General features: G+C 42.2%; 1 long non-coding RNA gene across 1 annotated transcript; it reads left to right on the top strand.

Moving 5' to 3' along the window:
• Positions 1-4765: 4765 nt before the first annotated feature.
• On the top strand, positions 4766-12318 carry LOC309538897. The gene is made up of 2 exons (XR_014222473.1): positions 4766-5370; positions 6557-12318. It is a non-coding gene; the product is annotated as an uncharacterized lncRNA (long non-coding RNA).
• Positions 12319-12879: the final 561 nt, after the last annotated feature.

Raw genomic sequence — 12879 nt, 5'->3', positions numbered from 1 at the left:
CCAGAGGCTTCATTACAGGGTCTGGTGTTGCATAGCTGTGTTCCCTCTGGTGCGTGGCTAGGACTTAGGGCTGGAACACACACAACCCTAAATAGCTTTCTAGACTGAATCCTAGCCACAGCTTCTGAGGACCATGTGTATCCAGTCAAAATTCAGTGCTTGGTGATGTGTGTGTATCTGAATGAGAGATTGATTCACCTTGAATCACTCACTTTTGGCTCATTTACAGAAGTAAAGTCTATGTAACTTTGAAATGCTGGCTAGATGCATGCTGACGTATTAATGCAAGACAAATGGATCATTCTAGAGCAATCCATTCAACCCACATGTTGGACATATCAATTTAGTTGTCTGAATTGGCTCCTGTTGCTGGTACACTGGTTGCTGGTTTTAGGAAGACTTCCATATTCATTGCATCTTAACAATGTGTAATAGCTTACTGTGATGTGTAGGGAACAATTAAAATGATCAGGTGTAATGCCTAGTTGTGAAGATAATTTTACTGTCCTTTCTGCTTCAAATCATATAATTAGGGGCTGACTTGGGGCAAAATTCTCATTACTTAGTAGGATTGTACAGATTACCAACTGAGGTCACATGCACATTTATAGTGAGTTACCACTTGTTATATAGTGTAGGGTATAATCTGGAGCCTGTTGCTCACCCATAAGTCCTGCTGAAATGAGTAGAATGTATTTGGTAGCCTTCCCCCCCCCCCATCAATAAAATAAAATAAACCCAGCATAATAGGTTCAAAATGAATTGGAGACATTTCTTTGGTGAGCAACTTTCCTTTGTTTCCAAGATAAAATTAATAACACAAGCTTTTGTACCAAGTTGTGAACATTTTTTGTATAATAATCTGTGTGCGTTTTAAGTAGCTACAGTCATGGAATCACTGCATATATAAAAGCAAACACAACAGAAATCCCCAGGAATAAAAAAAATGTTTTCATTGTTTTTATCTTGGCTGTTCTTTCAAAGAGTTCTGGGGAATTTTTGTGTAGACTGAGCAGCAGGGTCAGCTCTGTTAGCCTTGAGTGTACTTTCAAGAACTCAGTGAGTTGGCTAATACCAAAGAGAATGTTGTTCTTGTAGTGTCTGGGGTGGTGGGATGGGGGGGGGGTGTTGAAAAATGTATGTAAGCAAGCATGGATTTTTCTAACAGAAAATGCACTAGTGTTGGAAGTTGGTTTATTCAAAAAGTATCCCTTATAACTGTATAGCCAAGGATTCATATTGGTTGGGTCAGTCAACATGCTTTGCATTTTTCTTTGATGTGTGAAACAGGAAATGCTTGCCAATTTGAGATATACAGACTTCTCAGGGGGAAAATATGATTAAAGATTATCTGCAAAACCAGTTGAATGAGCTAGGCATTGAGAAAGCTTCACAAGGACAGGCTCACAAGCTGCTATGGCATGTGTATATCATGAGCTGGAGAAAGGAGGTGGGTCAGAAGTACTGTGCCAGACACACAAAGCATTCTCAAAGGCAGAAGTGGGGAGCCTGTGGCCCTTCAGATGCATTTGGACTGCACTTGCCATCTGTCCTAAGCAGCAAAACCAGTTGTCAAGGATAGTGGGAGTTGTAGTCAAGCAGCGAGGAGAGGACTACAGGGACCCCCACCCCAGCGCAGAATCAACAAAGACATACATCCTAACCCAATCCAGAAATAATACAGAGTTGATGTTTTGTTTCCTGGGCATCCTCTGGACTGAATCAGAGTTGGGAACAAGACATTTCCCTGACCCTGGGCAATGACCTCAGCTGCTGCCATGCTCTAGGGCAGGAGGAGGTTGCAGGTTGCCAAAGAGATACAGCTTTCAGCCTAAGTCCAAACCCCTGTGCAAGCAGTCTGCTCAGACCTCAGGAAAGTGCAATCTGGCCCCACTGGGCGGGGAAGAAATGAGAGAGATTGGGGAGGGGGGAGGCATGGCAGGAAGAAAAGGGGTGACCTACTGACCTGGGTCCCACCTGCAGCCAGCATGCAGCTCCTGGCAGATTCCCATGAGAAAATGTGACCCTTCAGGACCTTGCTAATGGTCTTCACTTCACAAAAAAGGCTCCCCTCTGTTTTGAGTAGAGTATTGTTTCATATCCCTTGCAGCCTGATCCTGTACATGATCAAAATAAGTACTGTGCAATTCAGTGCAATTTGTAGGTGTACAACTTAATTCGTTCTGGAGGTCAGTTCTTAACCTGAAACTGTTCTTAACCTGAGGTACCACTTTAGCTAATGGGGCCTCCTGCTGCTGACGCACGTTTTCTATTCTCATCCTGAAGCAAAGTTCTTAACCCAAGGTACTATTTCTGGGTTAGCCGAGTCTGTAACCTGAAGCGTCTGTAACCCAAGGCACCACTGTACTAGATTAGCCAAACTGTTACAGTAGATTTAGTCAGGCTAACCGCTTTTAGATAGTTCTCCAGAACGTTCTGATTGTTCAACGTAGCTACAGAAAATAATAACTCTGGAGATGAAAAAGAAACGTTTGATTCAGCAGATTTTCCTTACCAAAACACATGCTAATGAATGCACTGTCTTTTACATTGTTCTCAATAGACAAATGACCATAATACAGAAAATGTTTTTGGTCATTTGTATTGAATTACTTTGGCTGCAGTTGGAGGCAGAAATTAGGAAGTATCCTGGGGAGGCAGGAATGAATTGCCAGGCCTCAACACAAGTATGCTCCAAACCGTTCAGGTTTCGTGACTTGGAGAGAGAAACTGACCATCAGTCTGATTGGACAGAAGCAGGTGGGTGGTCCAAAACAGGCACAGGGCTTGCCCTCTAGAGCATCAGTCAGGAGAAGGAAGCAGGAATTTAAGAGGATTGCACTGCCTTGCCCACACACCCCACCAGATGCACTCATGGACAGCTCCCCTACACAAAGGTTGCTTTTTCACATGGAGGACCTGTACAGAGAGGCCCTTCACATGACTGTCAAATCCATGGTTGGCAGTGCGATGAGAAGGAGCAAAGCACACTCAGCCGTGAGGGTGCTCCACGCAGCATGACCTCGGGATGCCCTCACGCACTCTTTCCCTACAGAGCAGGATTTGCTGCCCTTTGGTCAGGCAGTCTTCAGCCAAGAAGCAAGTTTTTCAGTCTGAGGAAGAAGCTCAAGAGTTAGGCTGTCGCACAAACATACCATGCCATGTTACAGGACTAGACCATCTCCAACTGCAGGGTGCAGGATTCTTTTTTCATTGATCCACAGAATTGTAGAGCTGGAAGGGACCCTGAGGACCTAATCCAGCCCCCTGCAATGCAAGAATATTAAGGTGTCCCGTACAGGGATCAAACCTGAATCCTTGGCATTATCAGCAGCATGCTCTAACCAACTGAGCTATCCTGCTCCCTCTCAGTGAAAAAAAGCATCTCTGCAAGTAGGAAATTAACTCAGCAGGGAGGGCTGGGTTGGGATGTTTGCCTTCCTGGTGTTCTAGCTCTCTACTTTCAAGGTGGGTCTTTTTAAATGCATGGAAATGTTAAAAACTGACAGCCTGAAATTTCAGCTGTAGCCAGAAATTATATTGTTTGTCCGTGTGTGTGGTATGTATGTGTTTTAAGATGTCATTGTGTCTTACACTGTGGCTTCTGCCTATACCACCAATCCTCTGTTTCCCTTGCAAGCTTGGCAGATTGGCCTGTAGTTAACTGCTGTTCCAACTGTGTTTTGATCATAGAGTTTTAGAGTTGGAAGGTGCATTAAAGGCCAATCTCTGTCCCAACTCTCCTGCCATGCCAATTACAGCATCCCTGAAAGGGGGTCTTCCAGCCTCTACCCACTAACAGATGAGAGTTGGGGCCCCTCCAGATGACCTGTTTGCAGAGTATTCATCCTGATTTGCAGTATTTATTGAACATCCATCCTGAGCTGCTTGTGGGGTGTTTCTACATATTTTCATTAGTCGTCTATTCACCCCACACTTTTCAATGCATTTTCCCATCAGTTTTCAAACTGCAAAAAAGTCCAAACAGAGCCCTTGGATTCACTTCAACTGCCCAAACCTAAAGTTCCAGTATGTCCTTAATCACTCCCCAAGATACTATCAGTCAATACAGCCTCACAAAGGTGCAGGACTATTACTAACCTGACCCTCCATTGTGTCACAGCTCCTCTGACATCATTCAAAGGTGGTGTTGCCAGGAAGGTCTTCCCAGCTGATCTCAAAATCCAGGCAGGACAAGATGGCAGGAGGTGCTCCTTCAAGTAACTGGGTCCTAGGTCCCAGGTAACTCATAAATGAGACCCCAGCTTTAAGCCATGGGGAGCGCTAGGTTTTGAGAGATGCCATTTATATTTACAGCAAATTGTCCCTGATGTGGCCAGGTACATTTACATCCCACTTTTAACCCTGTGAGGTCAACATGACTGTTCCCATGTTATCCTCATAACAACCCAATGAGTGGGAGTAAGGTGAAGATCAATGAACTTCATGGCTGAGTAGGAATTTGAACCTGGGTCTCCGTGGTCTCAGTGCTATGCTTTTACCCGTCAACAGCTACTGTTTAAAGGGCAGGGAGAGTTTGGGTCCTGGCAACTGCTCTAGAATGCCACAATCTGACACTAGGCCCACTAAGGACCCCAGAGTCTTGACAACTATTGACTTCATATCTGGTTTCCCACAGAGAAATCCCCCAGTGTCAAATATGACAAGCTACATGCCGGTCCTAGGCTAACTGCTGCATATTAGCGCCTTCTATTTGGGGCATATGAAATGGTCATTTTCTTTGGATGATAGAAGAAAAATCCTGCTGTCTTTCATGATCATTTATTAACTTCCTCTATAGCCTGCCTTTTCCTGCAAGGAGCAGTGAAAACAGAATTCGTCCTATTAAGACTATGGGGTTTTTCCGCCCTCCTCCTTTCAATGAATGCTGATTATGCGCACATATGTCTTTCCACCCCAACACCTGATTTTGTTGGGCAATGGAAAACAAACAAGGAACAGACTTAGGAATGTTGGCATGGGGTTAAGATGTGCAAGTTTTGTTTTGTTGGTGGTTTTTTTTTAAAGGACAATTGCACTTCCCCTTGAAGGAAGCAATAAGGTGTCTCCTGGGGAAATTGCTGAATAGGTGGGCATGTGCAAAATCAGGTTCTATTTCCGTTTTTAAACAGAGTGGCAAAAAACATCATAGTCCCCCGACTGAACAGTAGACAGGAAGAGGAGATTCAGAATAGTCTCCAGGGGCGGTTGGTGCCCATTGAGACTAGACAGAAGACAGAGAGGCCACAGGCACAGCCAACTAATTCTAGTTTTGTCCCCATCCTCCTCTCTGCCAAGTGCTACAAAGGCAACACGGAAACTAAGGAGCAGGAAACTGACAGCCAGAACCACTTCATGGACTGGATATTAGTAAGTAGGCAGGAATGTGGAGTCTAGTTCAAGTTAGGGCATTTACACTAATGGACAAGCAAATCTTGCACAAGATGCAGAGAACAATCTAACAATCACTACTGAATCTGGTGTGGTGTAAGAAGCCACATCTGTTTATTCATCTGCCTGTCCCATTCATGCATAAAGCAATAATGTTTCCAATGAAAAAAGTGCATGCAGATAAAGGGAACTGAATGCTTCTCTCTGTCCTGCCTTTCTTCCAACAGCCTGATACCAGAAGGAGACACCATGCCATCTTACAAATTGCTTATGAATATGAGTGAATGTTACAGTATGTTGCAAGGTGGTCTTTCTCTGTGAGAGATACACATGCTATAAAGAGATTTACCGTATTTTTCGCTCTATAACACGCACCCGACTATAACACGCACATAGTTTTTAGAGGAGGAAAATCCGTAGGCATGCCACCCGTAGGCATTCCATCCATAACACGCACAGACATTTCCCCTTACTTTTTAGGAGGAAAAAAGTGAGTGTTATGGTGCAAAAAATACGGTAATTGGCATTGCAAGGCTGTAGGCTGAAAATGAAGTCTTTATTTGTTTCTTAGAGCCTCCTCAGTATGTTTTTAGGGTACCTATGGTGTTTTGAGCATACATTTAAAAGTCTAAATTATAGATTCCACTTAGGCATACCAACTTTATGGCACAATTCCCCAGATACCCCCTGTACTTTGAAGCAATGCAATATACAATCCTAAATTCTTAATATGAAAGGTTTCACCAAAGGCATTTGGTTATGCCTGTCTCAAGAACTAGAGTGCAAATGGGAATCTGTGGCCTTTTCAGATGTTGTGGGACATCAGCCCCAGCCAGCGTGGCCAGGGACCAGGAGTGACGGCAGGAGCTGTAGTCCAGCAACATCTGGAGAGCCACAGGTTTCCCATCCTTGAATCAGTAGAGATAAACCAGAGACGTAGCTATGGGTGGGGAGGGGCTAGCGAGGTTTTTTGCCCAAGGCGAAGCCTCCAGAGGGCCCCATTGAGGTGCCCATCCTGTGTGTGTGTGTGTGTGTGTGTGTGTGCGTGCACACACAAAAAGGGGGGGTGCCAAACTGGGTCTTTGACCCAGGTGAAATGAATCCTAGTTTTGCCCCCGAATAAACCCTCCAGTCTTTGTGTGTGTGGTTGATCCTTTTTTTCCAGGCGGTGGCAGTAGGTCCAGAAGGGCCAAAACATGGTTGGCATGATTCCACTTCAAGCAACTTTGTCAGAGTTAAAGCAAATAAGCAGAATTCAAACTTCTCGCTACGGTAGCCATCTCCCTCCACCAGCTAAGACAGAAGAATTTTCTGATTTTTCTGTTTATCATTTGATAAATAATAGTAACCCATTTGATATAAAAGCAATAATTTTATCTTCTTGGACCAGTCAGTCTCTTGAATACAGAGAGCTCTCAAACAGGTATGGGGAATCTGAGACCACCCAGATGTTGTTTTTGGACGTTCTCTCCCATCAGCTTCTGCCAACTTGGCCAATGCAGCCCCATCATATCTGGAGGTCCACAGGGTTCTTATCCTTGGTCTACACAGGGTTCTCTGCTCATTTCCATGCAACATCACACATGCACAGGAATGCATACATACCTCCCCCCCCCCCATCATAGAAGTGGGAAAGCCCACATTTACAGGATCTCCACGCAGGCCTCAGAATATAGATTGTTGCACTGGAGTGCAATCCAGAAAAAGATAGACCTAATTGGGGCCTGGTCTGAGCATGCAGCAGAATACGGCAGAAGAATCCTGCAGTGGTAGGACCACTTTATATTGCAGGTGGGGACTGCATGTGAGTGTTCTTTCACATCCAAATCACTGTGGCAGGGGAGAAACCTATCGTGCCAGGGAGAAATGCTCTATGTTTTGACTTCCTGCTGTGCTAAATTTCTACTCTTGGGGAACTTTAAAGGAAAGAAGCAAACTTAGGAGAGCTTAGGCGTGGCCTTGGTAGGCAGCCATGTTGGAGGAGCCCAATGAAGTGGCCTTGTCCATTTACCACTTCAGTCTACTGTGCGTGTATGGAGATGAGGCCCAAGACCCTACTGCTCTCTAGCTTGCTTTCGGCTAGGTAATTAATGGGTTTAACATTATATGTGGCATAATTTACCTGTTGGTTTCGTGGTGGTGGTCAGCTGAGGTAGAGAATGCAAAGAAGAGGCCAGAGAAGAGGAGGGCTTCTCCTGAGCCCCCCTTCAGGAGGAATGCAGTGAAGTGGGAAAGGAGAGGGGGCCTTATGTCCCCCATCCCCCAATGCTTGTAGGTCCCAACTTATATATAATGCAAACTCTATTAGCAGTGGGGTCCTTCCACAGATGCTCCTGTGGTCTTGGCCCCTTGCTTGTAGGTCGGCGTGTTGTGCTGTTGAATAAACACAAGCATTTGCTGACACAATCTGCTCCTTTTCTTTTTGAGCCTTCCTACATATCTACAAACGTGTTTCCACACACACTAAAACTGTGTTCAGTGTACAGCTTTTCGTTTGCACAGAAAAATGCAGGGCAAGCGGAATTATTCCATTTGTTCCCGTTCTACTAATGGATTACATATCCACTGAGATGTCAATAATTAATTATTCACAATCTCAAGTTATTCAGTGGAGAAAGTAGCAGTTTCAAAGTGGAGTTGGCACTGAGCACAGATAAAATTACTCTTTTGTATAATTCTTAGCCCACCTGTTTGCTATGTGAAAAGAGGGTCTCCTGCCTTTTTTAATGATGTGATGGTAGCCTGTGCACTGACTATTGCTGTTCCAATAGGATGAATGCAATTTTCATGAGCATTTAAATGTTCTTGAAGACTGAACATCCTGCATGGATAGGTGGAAACATTTCTGTCCTTATTTTTTAAAAAATTAAGGCGCATAGATTTATATTCAGGTTTGTATCTTACATACTTTATATTATATTAAGATCCCCCCGTCTGTGGTAGCTGGCTGCCATTTGAATAGAAATTAGTTGTTGGTTGCTGCTGAGCTGATTACTGTCAGCAGTTTAAAAGGCTCATATTTCTAAGCATAAACTATGATTGCTAGTTTTGCATATTTATGAATATATGAAAATCTGAACAATAACATAGCACTTCAGTCGTGTGTATAATGCATTAGGTGTAACTGGGTATATCTTTGTAACTTTTGTAGCATTTATCATTAGTGCTATTGCTGAACTGGTTTGCTGAACTGGTTTCCTTCTTTGCATATAGGGAAAGTTTTTGATTTGCATGCAGTGGCCTGGGAAATTATCCACATATTTATTTTATTTATTTTCCATTGAGAATGTAGGTTGTGTACCAAGGAAGCAATTCTTATACTGGGAGCTTATGTAAATCTGTTATTTAAATCTGATCATATTTTAGTTCTTTAAGCATAGTACTCCAAATGAGCCATCTGCTTTTGTGCTTTCCTGTACCAAAGCCTAAAATTGGAACAATTTAAATATTTTGAGCACAATCTGTCTAGAAGTTATCTGGCACGAGCACCGCTGAAAGGAATAAGCAAGAGCTTATTTCAGTGGTCATTGCATAGGATTTCTGCTGGATTGTGGCCTTTAGCATTAATTGTATCAACCTCTGAGCTGGTCATCTATTATATTGTTGCTGCAGTCATTCTTATGTACTAAACAATGAACGTATATGCACAGTTAGAGCTGGCACACTTCTCTAAGGTGCGTACTGAATATACACTTTAAAAAAATATAAGTAGTAATGGCTCAGGTTTTGTGGTACATTTGTGTGTGCATGTGTGTTTATACAAGACACCAAAGGGTTATCCCATTCCAACTTCATAACTATTTCTTATGATCTCTAGTGTTTCAATAAAAGTGGAAAAATAAAAGAAACAGTAGTGTTTTCAGACCAATTATTTTCTTATGCTTGCTGAAATTAATTCTAATAAAAGTAAAGCATTTGTAGGAAGAAACATTCCTTAGGATAATTTTAACTGTGTAGGAAGACTCTAGGATTTTGGGTAGGGGATGTGAGGGTTGTACATATCAGAAGTCAGAAGACGACATCCATCCACTTTAAGTATCCTTCAACCCATTCCGCAGTTCTTCATCATCACTTGTGAATTTGTGCTAGTATGCTATTAAAAAAAAAAAAGTTGAAGGCTCTTTACAATGTACAAATGCACAAGGTCTGCCGTCCCCTTCTGCAGCTGTTATGCGATTTAGGAGTGGAGAGAATAGTAGGGCATGGAGGACAGTTCTTTGCCACCCTCTAACTCTTCTACACAACAGCCTGGACAGCAACAGAGAAAAGGGTGTAAGTTTCCCATGCTCCTCCCCCTGCATTGCCCATTGGTGCCATCCCATAACCATCTATACTTGTGTGCTGCAGTGCTGAACTATTGAGAAAATTACGAATTTACCCCCCACCCCGTTTGTGTCCCTGGTATGCAGATTCCTGACCCTTGTAATGACTTTCCATACACTACAATGGAAGGGGCAGAGCCAGGATCGTTCTGTAAGCAAGCATGATGGGGAGCTTTCTGTTTTGTGCCTCTGTGCTTCGGAATACAAATGGGCTTTTCAACGTGGGTTTTGATGTATCAAAGGGACAGAAAAATGTATGTTTTGCACAACACAAGTGGAAAGCAGGTGAGAATGGTTTAAACATATTTAATGAAGGGATGGATGTCAGCGATTTGTCTGTTCTATAAATTGTAGTTTTGTAGTGATTTTCTCTGAAGTAATATTGGCTCTTTATAGTATTTTGTAATCCACATCAGTTGTAAATTATGTTTTTAATTCAATTGTGGGAGGTGGGGTGAGCAAATTATTAAAAATAAGATGTAAACTCCATTGGTAAGTTCTCCCGCAGAAGCTTAATGAAAATTAATGGGAGCTGTACTGGAACAATACTGTGCGTTCTTGCACAGATCTCATTCTTTTGCGTGGGACTTGGACAGGAGAACCTCACCATGGATTGTGGCCAATTTTTTGTTTCACTTTGTGAGTGTGCACATATATCAGTAAAGTGAAGGGCTTCTTTGGCCCTAGCTTGCACTGGCACAATAATTGTCCTAGGAAGATAACATAAATAGTTTTTAAACGGCAGTTGCATCTATTCTGAAAATCTAGTCACAGAGCAATATAAAGAGATACTGGCACATGAGCATGGCCCAACAAGGTTGAGTTTCATGAGCAAAGTATTATTATTATTATTATTAGTTGTTGTAGTAGTATACCACCCTTCATTCAAAGACCTCAGGGTGGTTCACAACAAAGTTAGAATTATGTTGCTAATAATTGTTGCTTTTAGTGCTTCCCAAAGCTATTCAAGTGAATCTTGAGCACGCTTACTAGGGGATAAGTCCCACTGAGCTCAGTGGGTCTTACATCTGACATGCTTAGGATTGTATTATGTATGGTTTCACTTTCCATTTCCATTCCACAAAATTGAATTCCCTGTCACACTATGCATGGTGGCCATTAGCATACATGGTTTTAAAAGTGGGTTAGACAGATTTGTGGAGGATAAGTCCATCAACATGACCCATGAGCTGAATGCATGTACAGAGCATCTGGCTGGCTAATGCTCAGAAAAGAATTTTAGACTAGATGGACCTTGATCTTATACAGCAGATCAGTTCTTATGTTCTCAAAATAGAAAGCATGTTTTGCTGGATTACTTCCACCAGTACTGAAAAATACTGGATGCCTGAAAGTTATTTCATATTTTCCAGGGATGGGGAACCTGAAGACCTCAAGCTGTTGTTGGACAGCAACTTCCATTGTCCCTGACCATTGGCAATGCTGGTTGGGACTTACGGTAGTTGGCATCCAATAATACTTGGAGGGCCACGCTCCTCTTCCCTGACCTATCTTGTGCTGGAACTCCATTGAGGCAGAGGCATTTAAAGGCACATGTATGGAGAAGAAGTCTCAGACATAACACTCCTCTTGCAATGTGAATGACTGCCCAAGCTCCCCTCATGGGAAATTCTTCCGCTGTGAGCTTGGCACTTTGAGGTGAGTGTTCCAAAGGCCTCAAGGGCGCACTGAGGTCCCTGGAGCCCCTTCCCCTCAAGGAGAGTCTTCTCACAGATGCTCTGTGAGTTGCACCAGGTTTCTAAATATAGGGTGGAATTCCTCCCAAAATTCAATCCTAACAGGGTGGAGAGGATAAGCACTTTGGAAATATATACTCTTGCTTTTGTGGCCAGACAAACCCACCAGGCCTGCGCATCAAGCCCAACACATGTTTTTGCCGTCCCAGGCAGCTAGCCAAAACAAACACATTTTATAAAGCCCCTGGTGGGACATGTTCGCCTTCATGGATTACAAGTTGTACAGGCCTAGTTTTATGAATGCACTTCTTAACCTCTTTGTTACATTGTAAAAATAGTTAAATGAAAATGCTACATTTAAAAGCTATTTAAATGGTGAATACTTGTGCCCTGATATGGTTTGGACCTTGCTTTGAGGCTTCCAGAAGCACAGCAATAAATACGACCGATGGAGCATCTCTGAAATCAAGCAACTCTTATTATGTTAGCTTTTTACAGATCAATGGGTGACTCAGTGTTGGTTTCATGCTATCAGGAATATTGTAGATGAAATAAAGTGTAAACATGACAGTGCACTTAGAATGTAAGATAGTTAGTTAACTGTTAACTTATTAACAGCTGGGATTTCCTAGCTGAAGTAAATCAGAGGTTTGTAATAATAAACATTTTATTCATTATACCCTTTCCTTAAAAAAAAGTTTTGAAATGTTCTGCTGTTAGAGGCACACATAAATATTTAACATTTTTAAAAAATAAGTTGAAATAATTTTGTCATACTTAGACTAGTATTTATGAGTTCTGGGGCTTCTTTTGTATGTTTCTTTTTAAAGTTTGTTGTGGAGCGTTTCTAGTCTGCGTTGCTGTACATCCACTTGCTTGTGAAATTAAAAAGAAAAAAACCTAAGAAATGAGAGCATGCATTTTTCTGTTTGCTGACAACATGAAGTCAAAAGTTTGTACCTGTGTTTTAAAAAGTCTTATAACTTTAAATAATGACAGCATTACTGTATCTGAACATACAAAAGAAATATGAATTGCTTTCAGTGTTCTGTCATTTGCGTTTTGTGATGTATCTGAATACAATAATACAGCATTTGTGAATATAAATATTTTTCTCTGCTTTCCAATTTAACAGTGCAGGCAAACAAAATGGTTCACATTTGACCATCAACTTCATATTCCATAATGAGATGCTTAATAAGTAATATTGTATGTAATATTTTAGAAAATTATAAAGCAGGAGAATAATTTTTGGTTAGTTTCCTTCTGAGAAAATAACAGGACCCAAATTTTGAATTGAGCAAGGGCTGGAGTCCCCCAAAGCATTGACTCTGTGCCCGTTGACTTACACCTACATAAGCTCAACTAAGCACTCGGTGCTTTAACTGAGTTATGTTTATGAGTTTATGTTACATTTGCAGATGACACCAAACTGGGAGGGGTGGCTAACACCCCAGAGGACAGGATCA

The sequence above is a fragment of the Podarcis vaucheri genome (assembly GCF_965113315.1).
Source record: "Podarcis vaucheri genome assembly, chromosome: 8".
NCBI lineage: Eukaryota > Metazoa > Chordata > Lepidosauria > Squamata > Lacertidae > Podarcis > Podarcis vaucheri.
The sequence above is the reverse complement of the archived record's forward strand: the minus strand, read 5'-3'. Positions and strand labels throughout refer to the sequence as shown.